This window comes from Schistosoma mansoni, assembly GCF_000237925.1.
Source record: "Schistosoma mansoni, WGS project CABG00000000 data, chromosome 3 unplaced supercontig 0044, strain Puerto Rico, whole genome shotgun sequence".
Classification (NCBI taxonomy): domain Eukaryota; kingdom Metazoa; phylum Platyhelminthes; class Trematoda; order Strigeidida; family Schistosomatidae; genus Schistosoma; species Schistosoma mansoni.
Window position 1 is genome coordinate 884111 of NW_017386006.1, and position 17526 is coordinate 901636.

Genomic DNA, 17526 nt, shown 5'->3' on the forward strand with positions numbered 1-17526 from the left:
AATTTTCAACAACCTCAATACAAAATGATTTTAGTCTTTCAACACCTAAACAGCTGAAATTGTTTTGACAAGTAGAACATTTAAAAAAAAGTAACAATGTACAGTCACATTTACTCTATAGACTATATATAAAAATTGACATGAATAAAAACACAATCTACATACTATGATTCATTTGTAAGTAGTATATTTGATTTTTTTCTTGTCTGTCATTTTCCAAAAGAGTTACTGGTTTTTTCGAATTAAAATATCTAAAAATTGTGACTAATACACTATTAACAATGTGTACGCCAAATTCTTTATGCAGAGTAAGAGTGTAGGGTAGAAGGTTAGTAAACTATGAGAATGTATTTCTTCACATATCTTTTTTTGGTATACAGTTTCTTTTAATTATGCCCTTTCCTCTTGTTGTTGTTGTTGTTGTCTTCATTGTACTTCACCTTATATTTAAATTATTATTTTTTTTGGTAAAAATGACATGTAGACTATTATTCATTGAAAGTAACTCATTTCTTCAAAAAAACAATCACAACAGTTGTCTTACAATATATGTATATAGAAAATAAGTTACTGACCTGTCTTGCTTGCCTTCCTACCTTTCTACCTACCTACCTATCTACATACCTACCAGCAAAACCGCATTAACAATTGATCATTCTTTGCATTAATTTATGAGTTACACCCTTCTTAATTTTGTCATAGTTATTGTTGTAGTACAATGTATGTTACTATGACATTCATGGTTAAAAAAATAAAAAACAAAAATTATTTGAATTTTTCATGATTGGAATAAATTAATATTTTTAATAGTATAAAACAAAGAAACTGCATGTTTTTTAGCTTAAATATTTTACCAATGACATATTAAGATTAATGACTTAGAGGGCTTGATCTATTGACTACAGTATAACTTACTGCAATGATATAAGAATGATAATGTAATAAGAAGATGAAGATTATCAGAACTATGTGATGATATATTAGCGCAATACATTTCGAACAATCTGATCACACATATACTTGCAACTTCTGCTGCAAGTAAGTATCGAACCGAGCTAGCTTCTATGCTAGCTACCATCCCACCGAGAAGTATAGATGAGCATTGGTTGCAACTGCATGACGCCATGAAAATGGCGAGTAAAGCCGCTTGCGGCTTCGCGAAACGTCCCGCTTATAAGCACTGGGTTTCTTCTGGCTGCTTACAACTGATCGAAGCCCATCGGTCTACTCGGGGTGACCGTGAGTTCCAGATAATTCCACGTCGTGCATTATTTGCCGACTCTGGAACTGGTTGGAAAAAGCGGAGAGGTGGTCAGTGTGTAGCATGGTGTGGTAGTATGAAAGAAAGCTGCAAAGGGCTGGCTTCTGTTGGTCCTTCACGACTTCCCGGCTGGGGTCCGAGAGATGGTGCAACACAGTGGCTAGAGACGTTATCAGATATGGCTCAGAATAGAAACCAGTGGCGATCCTGCTGCAACCTTCTTTTACTTTTTTCATAAAGAGTTGTTCTAACTTTCTTAACTGGAAGAGCCTCCCGGTTGTACATTTCAGTCCCCCCCCATTATTACACTTCTCTTTTTTCACCCTTTTTTTCCTTTTATATACGCATCTTCCCCCTTTCTTTTACCATTCTCATTGTTTTGTGTGGCGCATATGTATCTGGTGCCACTTTGTACCAATATGTATGTGTTTAAATAATAATAATAATAATGTTAAGAACATTCAAATCCCCTTTGTGTATTCAAAAACAATTTGTTCTCACCTTAAACCTACCCTGGTAATATTAGCCTATTATCCAGAGTGATTAGGTTTCAAATTGTTTTCACATTATTTTTATCATTATTGTTATCCTTGTCTCCTCTTACCCCCCATTTCCAGTCTAGTTGACCTTTTATTTTTATACATAAATGTTCTTGACAAGCATACTATGTGTGATCAGATGCTGCCTTCGGATAATGGGAGTAAAATTAGAAATCGGTTTTAAAAATGGCCTTTATGACGCAAATCTAACATATCGAGAACTCTTCACAAGAATTCCAGGTGTAAATAGCTATCTTTTGGACTCCATGGTCACGCTATTACTTAGTCAAGAACACACCTAACCCAAATTCCTTTTCAGGCTCCAGTAATTGATAGCCACTCTCATAGCTCTAACAGCTCAACATGACACCGGTTACGATATTGTAATCAATCCGTGTAAATATCTCAATCCTATACTAAATGAATCATTAACCAAAAAGCTCAGTTGTAATGTCTTAAACTATGATAGTGAATGACGTGAGTTCAAATCCATCAGAGAACACCATTTCCTTCAAGACTGCATATATACCTTCTAAACCTCTATGAATTAGCAAAAATACCTAAATCTTGTTCTTCCAGTCCTTAACTATCAAGTAAACCAAATAGAGTAGTCAAATTTCACATTATACTTGTTTCAAATTGTAATAAAACAAAAATAAAAGATCATTGTCAATACCATGTCTCATTTACTTTTGTTTTGCAATCTACTACTACTACTTCTAATATTGATTTCTATTACTAGTGCCAACAGAAAAGTATTTATTCATCAAATCATACAATACAAAACAATAATATTCATAAGCCTGCTTTGTTATTAAACACTTATGGCAGTTTATTTTTTTAAAAATGACAGAATATATAGTGACATAAATAACTAATATAGACAATGAGAATGACTGAGTGATAAGTGCACAAGTTTGTTATACAAAACAATTGATTAAATAACTAGATGACTTAGCAACTATTGATGATAACAATGAAGTAAATGAAAAAGAGTAACCAAAAAAACTATAATCGATCAGAATAAATCTTCTTTCTAATAGCTGAAAAGAAATATCCACCAGATTATTTCAGTACATAGTAGTAGTGTGGTGTGGTCTACTTATATCCATATAAGTAGTAGAATGTATTTCAGTAGAAGATCAATAAGGAAAGAACTGAAATGAAGCGCAATCGGTAGAAAAATGCATGAACAATTGAATTAGAGAAGATGAACTGATATTTACAGAAGGAACAGTGAAGATTGAGACAATTAGTTGTAATTTTGCAAATTAACTGTTGACTGTATGGTTATCAGAATTTAGTGAGATAGTCTGTAATTTGTGCTTAAATACATTCGATTGTCCCCAACTAGTTTTCTCATGCACTACAGAAGCTTATGGAAATAAATTCATACATTGAATTCGTTTATATTCTGAAACAGTTTAGTCATTCAAACATTAACAAAATTCAACCTTGCACAAATATGTATTAGCTCAAATTTTTTTACCGTATCATATTATATCGATACAATAAAATGAACAAGATGATTGGTAAATGAGTGATAGTCATGTTGTAGCAATCATAATAAAAAGAGATAAACATTGTCTATACAGAATAGATGGAGTATCACTTGCAGCGGAATAAAGGATGCGTGCTTGAGACTTATCAGCTGGATGTACTCGCATAGCACAGTCAAAATATGAACAATGTGATAATGTAATCCATTGAAACTGAGAATATAATATGAAGAGACAGAATAAAAACGTATACAAAGGTAAACGTATATATTTAGGTTAGAGCTATAAATTATGTCACACACTTATCGAAAGATTTTACGATCACACTCTCAGGTATATATGCTTCAGGTAACCAATCCTATGATGCCAAAAAAGGGTTTTCTTCCTGCTCAATTCCAGAAGACGAATTTGCTAGAAATATTTAAATAGATTGGATGAAGTTACTATCCTAATGGTATGAGTGATAGATAGGTCATAGCAAAAGAGATAGTGATCACTATTGAAAAGCAGCAAAACAAAATAAAGTAGATACCCAATGTTTTATGATTTTTTGTATTAGTTTGATATTTATTTTCATATAACTACCATTATAATTTTAAAACGTTGAACACCCAGACAGTAATTGCCTTTGGTGTCTTAACTATGAACAGATGAGAATTCTTACCACTTCCTGCCCCCAACTGCACTGGTACAGCTGAGAGTGGGGAGAGTACGCTCTCCCTCTAGAAATGCTCTCACATAGCCACGCGTATAAAGCCTCTTCAAAGGAAGTCCTACTCACTGCCTTCTCGTGACATTAATGTTGTTTACCAAATTGAGAGGACGAAAAGCGAATGTCCGACGCTCTAACCGGGTTGGTGGACACAGAAAGTCCACCTAGGAGAGTTGGAAAACCCCGATTCGAAACAAATAGTGCACATGAGCTCCAGTATCCTCAGGGAACAAATGGCGTATGAATTAATCGTTGGTCACCGACTACCATGTGACTGCATTTCCTCTCGATGCTCCATTGCCTTGTGGATCAGATTTTTAGGTCAAAGGCTCCGAGTGTGGTCCCCTAAGTAAGCCACCTGCTTGAGTTTGGGCACCCGGTAAGTATCACAGCCCTCACACAAATCAAATGAGATTTGTGTGGTGCATATATATCTGGTGCCCTTTTTTACCAATATTCATGTGTTTAAATAAATAATAAAATAATCTTACCTCTTTCTAGAACTACACTATGATGGATTTAGTTTATATAAGTTGCATAAAAATAGCAATATACCTTTATCCCATCAATTCTACAAATTCATTTTTATAGTGAAAATAGCGTCATATCGTCTTAACTAGTAAAAGGATTAAGAAATGGATTCGTATATCATTTCACAGAAACACGATCTTCTGAAAAGTGAATGAACATTGTAAAGCCAATTGAGTGTTTTGAAGTGACTAACTTTTCTTTAATTGATGAAATTAATTTAACCGCTGTTAAGTAGTTTGTAAAAGCATGACTAAACCATTAATGTTAAGACTAAGACAAAATACACGTACACCATAAATAATTCGTCGGATCCCCAAGAGAAAAGTGTGAGTTTTTGTAACCTTGTGGTGTTTTTCATCTTTCATAAACTATATACTATGTAGTGGAATATAGTTTAATCCTTTGATGTCTTATAGAAACAAAACTTAACAAGTCATTGTAATATAAAAGTAATTGAATCCATCCCAACGTAAAAGGATCAAAATAAAGTTCATCCAACGTTTAGATGATATCTGATTAAACAAACCTCAATAAATAAACTTAAGTTCGAACCCACGACCTGGTAATTAAAGATCTACTCCTTACGTTATTATTTTATCACATGAAATAATTTGTTCAAACAAAAAAGGTCAAAAGGTCATATCATGATGCCACCAAATTTATAAACTAGTAGAAATAAGGTGTGGCCATCACAAACACAACAATTCATCCGCATATTTATAAACTCAACCTCTAAGACAATGAAAAGAGTAGATATAATTAATTGTGACTAGAGATCTAATATATATATATATATAGATTCTTTACCAAGTTAACTTTTACGCTAACTCAATTATCTTTGATGCATCATTGAATATATAAGGACAATAATGAATTCAAAGACAAGTTGATTTCCTTATGTTAACTTCTTCATTTGTTTTGTTTTATTCTCTTAGAACATATGCATACAATGTTTATGTGCCTGAATAACTGTTCATGTATGTGAGTATATATTCCCCATGGGAGTATTTACAAAGCGAATAACTCTTAAAGACTGAACATTATTCGTATCTACGTCACTATAATAATCAGAATAAGAATTAATAATTAGACTGACATCAATAGTTTAGCAAACGAAGGAATAAGAATAGGGTTAATCAATTAGCCCAAGTTAGGAGAATAAAGAGAATATAATAAAAATAATTGAAATCAAGAATCAATGAATGTTAGATAGCTATTGAAAACCTAGAGGCCCTAGACCCGACCGTTGCTGCTACCTTGACGTGGTGGTCGGGCTTGCCTATCGTGATGATCCAATCGAGCTATGCTGGCTGGAACAATCGTTCCTCAAGGTCCTACCATGCCAGACAGGTCGGTTGAAGAGCGGTGAGACTAAAAGCAGCAATCCCAAGGTCCGAAGGCGAAGTCGTACTGCTGACTGTACAGAGGTGTGAAAGCAGTAAGGTGTTTCCTTCAGACAACCAGCATGACAGCGATGCTGCCTTCCCACAAGGAGGGGTGGGGTTAGAAAAGGTCGACCCTAAAAATGCACACCTCGCCTTATCCCACGGATTTCCGTCTCCGGCGGTAAGGACTTTTGAAGAACGGAGCTAACACGTCAAAAATCCCCCACAAAAAGGCCGTGCGTGACCGGCCTCAAGCAGATGTCCCTTGGGCACTGCGGTCACGCTCCCAGGTCGTTAAGACCAACACTAATCCAACTTCTTTTTCAGGTCCCTCAAGAAATACCCTTCCACGGTGTGGGCAGCCGGGAAGTGATACTAGCCCTCATACCCTTAACTGCACACAAGACCAAGTTGGTCGCTTTCAAATCCTTCCTACACCTAATAACTCTGTTATCTCCTCGACTAACCCTTCCCACGTCCTTTTATCGCGTCGCACCGCTAGGGCAAACGATTCGAGTACACAGAACGTTATTCCTGGTCTCTTGAAACCACGCTCTAAACTACATATAGGAACTTTTAATGTCCGAACATTGTGCCAAATAGGACAACAGGCTTCCTTAGCTAGAACTCTAGAATCTTACACCATCGATGTGTGCTGCGTCTCCGAAACGCGCATACAAGATCCGAGTAGTGTCATTCATTTGACCGCACCTAATCAAAATAAAGTTTCATCTCGATACACGCTCCGTGTATCTGGAAGCCCTGACGCTGCTTCCCGTGGCCTCGCTGGAGTAGGTATAGCATTAAGTCCTAGGGCAGAACTAGCTCTTTTAGACTGGATCCCAGTAGACAGTCGTCTATGCGCTGTTCGACTAAACGGATCAGTAAGGACTCGGAAAGATAGGGAAATTCGTCGTTGCCTCTTCGTCGTCTCTGCCTACTCTCCCACTGACTGCAGCTCAGACGATATAAAAGATGAGTTCTACAGGAAACTTTCTGACCTTCTCCGAGAAGCTAGGCGTTCTGATGTAGTAATAGTAGCAGGTGACTTTAATGCTCAAGTAGGTAAACTAAGTGAAAGGGAAAGACACCTGGGTGGATCTTATGGTGTCATGGCGAAAAGAACAGATAATGGCGACCGTCTGTTGCAGCTATGCTCAGATAACCGCCTATTTCTTGCAAATACTAACTTTAAGCATAAGGAAAAACATCTTTTGACCTGGCGACCCCCGAATTCGTCCCAACGTTGGACCCAATTAGATCACATCGCTATCAGCCACCGATGGAGGGGCTCGATAGAAGACTGTCGCTCATTCTGGGGCACATGCTTAGATTCAGATCATGCTCTAGTGCGAGCACGTATTTGTCTGCGTCTTACTGGACGTAGGAAAGACACTGCAGGGAAGCCTCTAAGGGTTCTACTTAATGGTAGGCAAGCTAAGAATATATTTCAGGAACAACTAGAAAAACAGTTAGGCAGCCATGTAAGTTGTGTCCACCCCGAGGCAGCGTGGAATGACATCCGAAAAGCTGTGGAATCAGCAGTGATATCCGCTAATAAGGTAAACCATAACGTTAGGGAGAAACAATGGATCTCGGCAGCATCTACCGCACTGATAGATGCTCGTAAACTCATCCCACCTGGCTCTGAGCATAACGAAGAGCGGAGTCAACTTAAGCGCAGGCTTATAAGAAGTCTACGTAATGATCGTGAACAGTGGTGGGTAGCGAAAGCAAGAGAGATGGAAAAGGCAGCGGCAATAGGTAACAGTAGGCAGCTATTCAGACTCGTTAAAGAAACCGGTATTAGGAACCCGAATATCAGTGAAACCATCTCAGATAAAGATGGGCATATAATTCATTCTCAATCCAGGAGGTTGGATCGATGGGCAGAACACTTTAGGGATCAGTTCAACTGGCCTTCAGCCACACTTCAATTACCCACGATCCCCAGTCGTCCTGAATGGCAAATTGATGTAAGTCCTCCAACCCTCTGTGAGGTTGAAAAAGCTATAGGAAATCTGAAGCGAGGGAGAGCAGCAGGCCCTGACAGGTTGACCCCTGAGATTTTTAAGGATGGTGGTCCAGTACTAGCAGTGAGATTGACTGAGGTCTTAGGTAGAATCTGGGAACTGGACGTAATTCCATCTGACTGGTCCCAATCACTGATTGTGCCAGTTTATAAGAAAGGACAAAAGTCCTCTTGTGACAATCACAGAGGGATCAGTTTGACTAATATAGTGTCTAAAATATTAGCTTCAATAATACTAGGTCGCCTAACCAAAGCTCGTGAAGAGCAGACTAGAGAAAACCAAGCTGGTTTTCGACCTGGACGTGGTTGCATAGACCAGATATTCACCCTACGTCAGGTCCTAGACAATAGACACACATTCAGACGTCCCACAATCGTAGTATTTCTCGACCTTAAGGCGGCATTTGACTCTGTTGATCGTGAGGTTCTATGGCAATGTTTGTCACTGAAAGGAGTACCAAAGAAGTACATTAACCTCATAAAGGCTCTCTACTCGAGCACAACTGGTCGAGTTAGAGCCTATGGCGAACTGTCATCAGAACTGATTACCACAAGTGGCGTTCGTCAGGGCTGTCCACTCTCCCCATTCTTGTTTAACTTTGTCATTGACTTACTTTTAGAGATAGCACTTTCATCAGCTAAACCTCCAGGAGTTGAACTTTTACCAGGAGACTCACTTGTCGACTTAGAATACGCCGACGACATAGTTTTACTCGGTGAAGACGCTGACAACATGCAGAGTCTTCTGACCACTATAAGCAACTATGCAGGCATGTTCGGAATGCGATTCTCTCCCTCGAAGTGCAAAATGTTACTTCAGGATTGGGTTGCATCGACACCTGAACTAATGATAGGGAGTGAAGTAGTTGAGCGTGTAGACCACTTCACTTATCTTGGAAGTCTCATCAGCCCTTGTGGCCTGGTATGTGACGAAATCTCAGCACGGATACAGAAGGCTCGTCTAGCTTTCGCCAACTTGCGTCATTTATGGCGTAGGCGAGATATCCGTCTAGCAACCAAAGGACGGGTTTACTGTGCAGCAGTTCGCTCCGTCCTACTCTATGGCAGTGAAACATGGCCAATAAGAGTAGAGGATATTCGTAGGCTACTAGTGTTCGATCATAGGTGTCTTCGAAGCATTGCTCGTATATCCTGGGACCACCGGGTAAGTAATGCAGTTGTTAGGAAACGAGTACTAGGTAGGGATGGCAAATCGATTGATGAAGTAGTGAAACTTCATCAGTTGAGATGGCTGGGACATGTGTTACGTATGCCCGACCACCGACTGCCCCGACGTGCAATGTTTCATGGTGTAGGAGTAGGTTGGAAGAAAGCTAGGGGTGGCCAGACCAAAACGTGGCACAAATCAATGAAGTCACTGACAAGTGGACTGGGCCATGTTGGTAGGTGTAGACTACCTGGTTGGGATTCGCGAGATGACAGCAACCGATGGTTAGAGACCTTGAATGACATGGCTCAAAATCGTTTGCAATGGCGAAGGTGCATCCACTCTTTGTGTTCTCCCAAGTTCTAATCTTCTAAATTCCTCATGTCTTTATCTTTTTCTCTTTCCAAATTTATTTCACTGTACTATACTCCTTCAATAATTTCTTGAAACCCCTAATCTTTTGGATTTCTGATTATACTCCTACTACTTCTACCACTATGGGATTTGAATCGACAACTGCATCTCTGTGCTAATGTGGTATGGCAACTCGAACTGATGTACGTACGTACGAAGTTCTACGTTGTGACTGACTGACTGACTAGAGGCCCTAGATGGCCGTTTCTTTCTTGAGTGGGACTGAGCAGTTCCCATCTACGAACTCGCACACAGGACTCGAACCCAGGACCTTCGGTTTAGCGCGCGAACGCCTAACTTCTAGACTACCGACCCGGAATCCATTGTCTTCGGTGGGTAATTGCCTCATACCCGATACAATTTGGACTCCATTGGTCACGACCCGAAGTTTTTAATTGAGATCATGAACCGATCATCGTTAGATCACCATTGAAAACCTGGAAGCACTGGCGGCCGATGGCTTAAATTTATAAATTCAACTGGTTCGTGATATTTTGAATCCATCTTTCACACCAGATATGGCTGAACTTCACTCATCAAGGTTACTCACTAGAACTCCAGAATTATCTCCCACAGTTAGATGCTTGTGAATAAATGATAGTTATTATTAGCTTTATTCAATATTATATTTTTGGTACAATAGAAAATTCTCAGCACAAAGTATTTCAACAAGATTCCATTTATTACTTCTTGGTCGATCCTGAAGATAAATATTGAGTGGTCGCCAGTTAGAAATTAGCAGTCCATTAAATCGGCATCTAAATAATGTTCATTCTCTACGCTGCATATTGCCAGCAACCATGATATCTCTGATTGGGCCTTTTGTAACTTGTACAACGAAAGGTTGTACACTTTTCAGAAACGCACCTGAATAGGTTATGCGATTAGTAGCCACAATGATGTATTAAAACAAACAAAATTAGATAACTTGTTGAAATATCTGGATGGGAGGAACAGGTAGCCCAGATGTTCAAAAGCAGACCGCCAAATTATAGAGATCGTTGAATTTCATACTTTACATCATGAAGTGCTCTTAACTCGATTCCTGATGGGACCGTGGATGCCCACTGCAAAAAAGTTCTATACAGGGACAAAACTGAAGTTCAATACTTCTTGATATTCAATAATTGTTTAAATAAGTTTATTCTGTGATATAGACTATACGATTCAACAATCTCTTTAAAACCATGACAGTTTATAAATTACAAATTTCAAACATCCTTAAAGATCTCATATGGAAACAGATTTCGAGACAACGCTAAATTCATACTTTTTTTTCCTCTATTCTTCATAAAAACAAGCACACAAAAACTAGTTATTCATATTTAATTAACTATCTTCAATTGAATATCATTAAATAAGTAGTTAGTTTAGTTATATGTTGCGTGGAAAACTGTTCATAGAGTTGACACATTTATTTCACTGACAGGTGTCGTTTATGGATCATAAATATATATCCTCATGTAGGTGATCATTTCGATAAAACCACAGTTTGTAAGTCAGATAGTGAGAAATGTGTCAATCTCCAACTGTGCTTAAAATGAAAACAATTCAACTGTATTTAAATTATCCTAATGTTAACAAGCAGCAAAGAAATCGGTTTAAATTTAACAAGTATGTTAGAAAGAGGTGAATATTCATATAATTTCAAACCTAAAAGCAAAATACCTGCTTATGTATTTAGTTTTTAAAATGATTTAATTGGAAATCATAGTGACAAAAACCTGGTTATTTAGGATATTGTAGTGAATAACAAGATGTGTGAGGACAATCGAATGTATTTAAGCACAAATTACAAACTATCTTACTAAAATCTGATAACCATACAGTGAATAGTTAATTTGCAAATTATCAATCAATTGAATCAATCTTGACCATCCCTTCTGTAAATATCAGTTCATCGTCTCCGATTATTACTATCCATGCATTTTCACACTAATTGCATTTCTTTCCCGTTCTTTCCTTATTGATCTTCTACTGAAATACATTCTATGCCTGCCCATCACCATATAATACTTGTGTGGATATAAGTAGCCCACACCACAATGTGACTGAGTTAAACTTATGTGAGTTAGACTTATCTAAACTTATTCGTATGAAGTAAGCGGTTAGTGGTTGAATTATTTGTTTTCAGATTCGAATCCTGGTTTCAACTATTCGATAATATCATTAGATCTCACAGAGAATATGTGAATAAAAAAGCTATGGAATATGTTATACTTACCCAGTCAGTCAGTCATTAAAATAATAGTAATGGTTATTATTATTAATGGCAATAACTAACTGATTTTTGAGATTTAACGATACGGTTCCTAGTTTTCAGTGGTAGTCTAATATTAATGCGTGGTGTAAATTATGAAAATTCTACAGTCTCCACAAAGCCCACACAATAATAATAATCCGTTTCTCACTTAAGACTTCTAGATGCAAAGCCTGAAGTTCTAGGGAGAGTTCGTGATTAATGAAGTTCAGTTGTATCAGATGTGAGACAATTATCAATTGCGGTCAATGATAGATGGTCGCAAAATATCGCGAATTGAAAATAATATCGTTAGACTGTCATTGTTTACTATAGAAAAGAAAGTATTTGTAATACACCAAATGCCAATTTGAGACTTCTGTGTTGGAAGTAAACTTGGATTATAGCAACCAAAGAGAGAATGACACAGTTACTAGTCAAATTGAATGATAATTGAACAATACTGCAAAATGAATGAAGTTACATATTCTGACTACTAACTTTCTATTCACTTATTCAAAAACATCTTTTCTCTATAGTCTAGATATCATTTAAAATCGTGGTATGAACTTTGCTGAGGAACAAACTGTTAACTAGAAAGAAATAGCTATTCTACGTTTCTAATGTTAATGTCTTTTTTGGGAGATACAAATCTCTGAGTTCAGCTACCAACTACCTTTACATACAATGTTAGCTATGACAATAGGTTGGCATTTTTTCGCCCTATAACCGACACCAGTTAGATCGTACAAGGATTATTATCGAAGTATATATGCCTCCAACCCTTGTATATAGTTATCGACTTAATTCACGTTACAGAATAACGGGATAAAATAAGTCAAATACGAGAATGAATTTTGAATAGGTATATTTCATACACTCATTTATCAAAACAGACGATCCGAGAAACGAAGTGAAGGAAGCAAAGCGAAACGAAGAGGACAATGTCTTTGGGAAAATGGAAAACAAGGAGGTGCAGAGAAGGAGAGTGAGACAACTCGATTTAGTCAAGCGTGACTCAATATTTGTAGTTAGGCAAAAATAATTTACAGACACGCAATGAGTAGAGTAAGCATTTAACACATATAAATATAAAAACAGTCAAGGTTAGTAAGTGAATAAGTGACAAGGTCAAAATGTGATTTCAGAAGGATGAATAAATTGGTCTATCCAAAAGTTAGAATAACCCAGCCACTACAGGAAAAATCTAGCAGTGCACAAATCAGTATCTAACATGAGTTTATGAAAAAAACTGACAACTGATTAAAACCATACTGGTAGACACCATCTATTTAGTTAGGGTCAGGATGGTAACCGAGATAAATGTTAAGAGATTCTGAATAATATACAACAGGGTCATTCTCTGCAGTGCAGATGGTTTAACTCATCTTTCTTTAGAATTTAATTTTTATGTTCTCCATAAAAACTTTCTCATTCCTTGTTTTTTTAGTTTCCCCATCTATTACTTAAACTATTATTATTATTCCAACTTCTTTGCAAATCCTTTCTTTAATTCCGTCTTGTTGTTAGTGTAGCTATCTTAAGGTTTCTACTCATTTTTTGTCAAACTTCTAACTCATTATGACTGACTGATTTTAACCTATAATGAAAATTATCCCCAAATACTATAGTTTAATTAACTTATCATAGAGAGTATAAATATGCAAAGGTAAACTATCATTTTTCATCACTTGTTGCTATGCAAACATTCACACTTACAGGTTTCTTATTTTATAGTGATTATTCAAATTTTTATATAGTTGAAATCATGAGTCAATTGAAGCTAGACCACCATGAAAAACCTGGAAGCATTGGACGGCCATTTCGTCCTGTTGTGGGACTCCTCAGCAGTGCGCATCCACGACCCCGTCTCGCGAGTTTCGAACCCAGAACCTATCAGTCTCGCACGCGAGCGCTTAACCACTAGGCCACTGAGCCGGCATCCAACAGTGTTAATGTCTAACTTCAAATAAACAAACATTATTTTTGAATTGAATTTCCTTTAATTATAGTTGTGTCAATGTAATTTGGGTGTAACGAAATTGTAAGTCTAATTTAAGATAAATGAGAACAAATTTTAATAATCTACAAATTGTATAATAATATGTAGAATATAAACTGAATCATTCATTCATTAAACAAAAATTTCAATATTTTTTAATGATAAAGAATTAGATTTAATTCATCAATTTATTAACAAACAATTTATATTATTATTGTTAAGGCTATATCGAGGCAATACGCACAGTATGCACATATGTCAGCAAGAGACTGATCAATTGCAGTCCTAATCGTCAATGGGAAGATTCAACCAAACAATACCAAGTGAATTTAAACTTCACCCCGTTGCACAAGCAAGCGACTATCAAGACTAAGTAGCGGAGTGGATAACGTGATGGCGTTTGAAGCGAAAGATACTGGGTTCGAATCCCAGAGTGAACATCAATTCTGAGATGCAGGTACATCCAGCTGACGAGTTCCAAATAGGACGAAACGCGCGTTCTGGATTCCACTGCTAGCCACTATCCATCTCTGCTTATAAAGCATGTGACTTCAGGCAATATCGAGGCAGTTCGCACAATATGCACATACGCCAATAAGAGACTGATCAATTGCAGTCCTAAACGTGAATACCAAGTGAATTGTTATTATAAGTTAAAAAGAATGAGGGAAAACTCCTTATTTTACTTTTGTAGTAATTTATAAATGAGAGACTCAGTTTTCTAAAGTAATTTATAGAAATCGAGGATGAACTGAATCACCCACCATTTGAACAAATTAAAACAAATGACGTATGAAATTTCATTTAACACTTGGATTTGAATTTATTATTCCATATTGTTCAACGTGAAATTGATTATATTTAATATTACCTAGACTAATTCCTAATGGATTGAAGTCTGACAGTCAGAATGTAGTAATTTTGCATGCCAATGCAAAGTTACATTTCATTTAGCAGCTCAATGTCGTTAATCAAGTGTTTAGAATGAATAGACCACTCAAAATGTTTTTACAAGTGTTTATATAAGAATATTACATTGCAATAGTCACATAAGAAATCCTTTTTCAAAAAATAGTCATTGAATATACACTGACTTTATTCAACTACTTAGTCAGCTAAAATAACTTGACTTATAGTTATTATGCATGGCAAATGTATTTTGGGATAATTTAAATTAGTGTATTCACTGCGAATAATGGATGTGACATTAATAAACATTGGTACATATGTGTGGATCGATGGCTTAGTGATTAATATACTTGAATTTCAACTATGAAATCATAGTTTTAAATCCCGCTCTAACTACACTTTTTTCAGAAACTCAGTAATATGAATACTAAGGCAAAATGTATACACATGAACTACTGAGATCCAAGAGTTGGAAATTTTCCAGAACGGAAAATATACAAAATGCATGTGCTAAGAAATGCCTAATTCTTAATAAACGCTTATACCATGGTTATTTTAAACAGAAGAATTGTGCATTATATGTGTTATGAACAAAACGATTCTCTTATGATAACCGACTTTAAGCCTGAAACAAATTTATGTAATGCCAAGTTGTCATATCACGTCAGCACGACGATATGAAATTGACATGATGAATAACGAAAGAATTGGAATCATATAGTGGCAATGATAATGTGAAAGACTAAGTATTGAGAATATGGTTTACTATGTGACATATTACGTAACATCTTCAACTACAATGTTTGATAACATTTGATTATTCTTACTACAAAAGATAAACTCAAGACATTTTCCAGTGATTGGTTAGATACACCATGAAAAATATTTAGAGTCAATAGATTATACCAGGCAATGAAATCTAGGGCATCAGTTTCATCCGAGTTGACACGTTTCAACTGAATGTGTCTGCATTCAAGTGGTAATATTTACACTGAGAATCAAATCTAGTATATTTCACTTGAACCACCCAACTCAGTTATCCACTGAGCTACTAATTATAGATAGTCAAAGACATGTTTAACAAATATGCTATCTATATCATCATTATAAAAAGTTTGAATTACTCAGTCACTGATAACTAAAACTGTAACTGTTCAGTGAAACATTAGCATTGTTTATATGTATATCTCTTAGCAATAAAAACTAAAGTAAAATAGTGACCATGCACAATAACTATGAAATAAAAAAACTTACAAATGAATCCTAAACTAATCGTATTATTATAACTGGACACATACACACAAAAATTATCATTAAAACTCAACGAAACAAATAAAAGTCATGAGAATCAAAATTATCATAAAACATCTGTTTAGATATTTTCTTCTTCGTCTACTACTACTACTACCACTACTACTCATACTACTACTACTACTACTACTACTACAATAACTTATATTCAGTCGTAGTGCATTACAAAGAGTAACAACTTACACATGTTTATACATTTATCTAATAATCATTACAATAACAATATCATTTGACTAAGACATATCAACAGATCTCTACTGGAAGCATTACTATGAGATGAGTTGAATTTGTTTGATGTATCTTAAATCAAACTAACCACATACATATATATATCTAATCATTCATGTAGAATACTGAATAAGATGTCATTATCATTCTGTATGTTTTACTAAATACATTGATCATCTTTCTCAGAATGAAAAAAAAACACAACATATAATCACTTTATTATTTATGTAACATGAGACGATAACATTCTTAAAGCATCTGTTCCAGAATTTACATTAGATAGTGTCTTAATCTTTAGATTGGTTGAAAAAATCTTAAACTGAGGAGGAGAACATTAAGCTATATGGATGGCTATTGTTCTCAAGAAATCGGTATCCCTAATAGAATATCATATTTTACTAGATTAATGAAATATACATACATATATGGATAAACCAGAAAAGAAACTTAAGATTATTTATTATAAGAAATTTAAATGACTGAATTATAGTCTCGAGATATCTATTATGTATTATGTCTGAAGGCTACACCTATTGAATAGTGATTGCTTGCATTAAATTTCCAGTAAAGTAATATATTCATTACTTGGGTGGAAAGGGGATTAAATGATACTGAATGCATTATACTGACGGTTTATTTCTGATTTCATTTATTTTCCACATCAAATTTATATGTACAGTTTTGTTATATTTTCTAATATTAATTTAACCAAATTGTGTGAATAGGATACACATTGAGAAAAGCACCCAACTGAGTCACAAGGCAAGCCCTCACATGGAATCCTGATGGTCAAAAGAAAAGAGGAAGACCAAAGAACACATTAATCCGAGAAATAGAGACGAACATTAGAAGAATAAACAAAAGTTGGATAGAATTAGAAAGGAAGGTTCAGGAAAGAGTGGGTTGACGAATGCTGGTCGGCGGCCTATGCTCCATTGGGGGTAACAGGTATGAGTAAGTAGATTATTAGATATTATCACTTTCGCCACTCTCTCTCTCTCATTTACATTTAGTGATATGAAAAGAGTTGTCGTAAAGCTGGAGTGTTCAATCATTGCTAAAATGATTTTTAATTTGAATATAAACTAATTGGAACATAAACGTGGAGATCATTACAATTGATTTCATCACAAGAAGAGATAAACAACAAAGTAAAGAATGTAATAACAAATTAAATTGATATCTAGGAAAAAACGGGATAATTTTAAGGATCACTTTTTATTTTAAAATAAAAAGGTATAAATATACTGTAGTTGATCTTTAGTCATGTTATCTAAATGTTTCAGTAATCGGCAG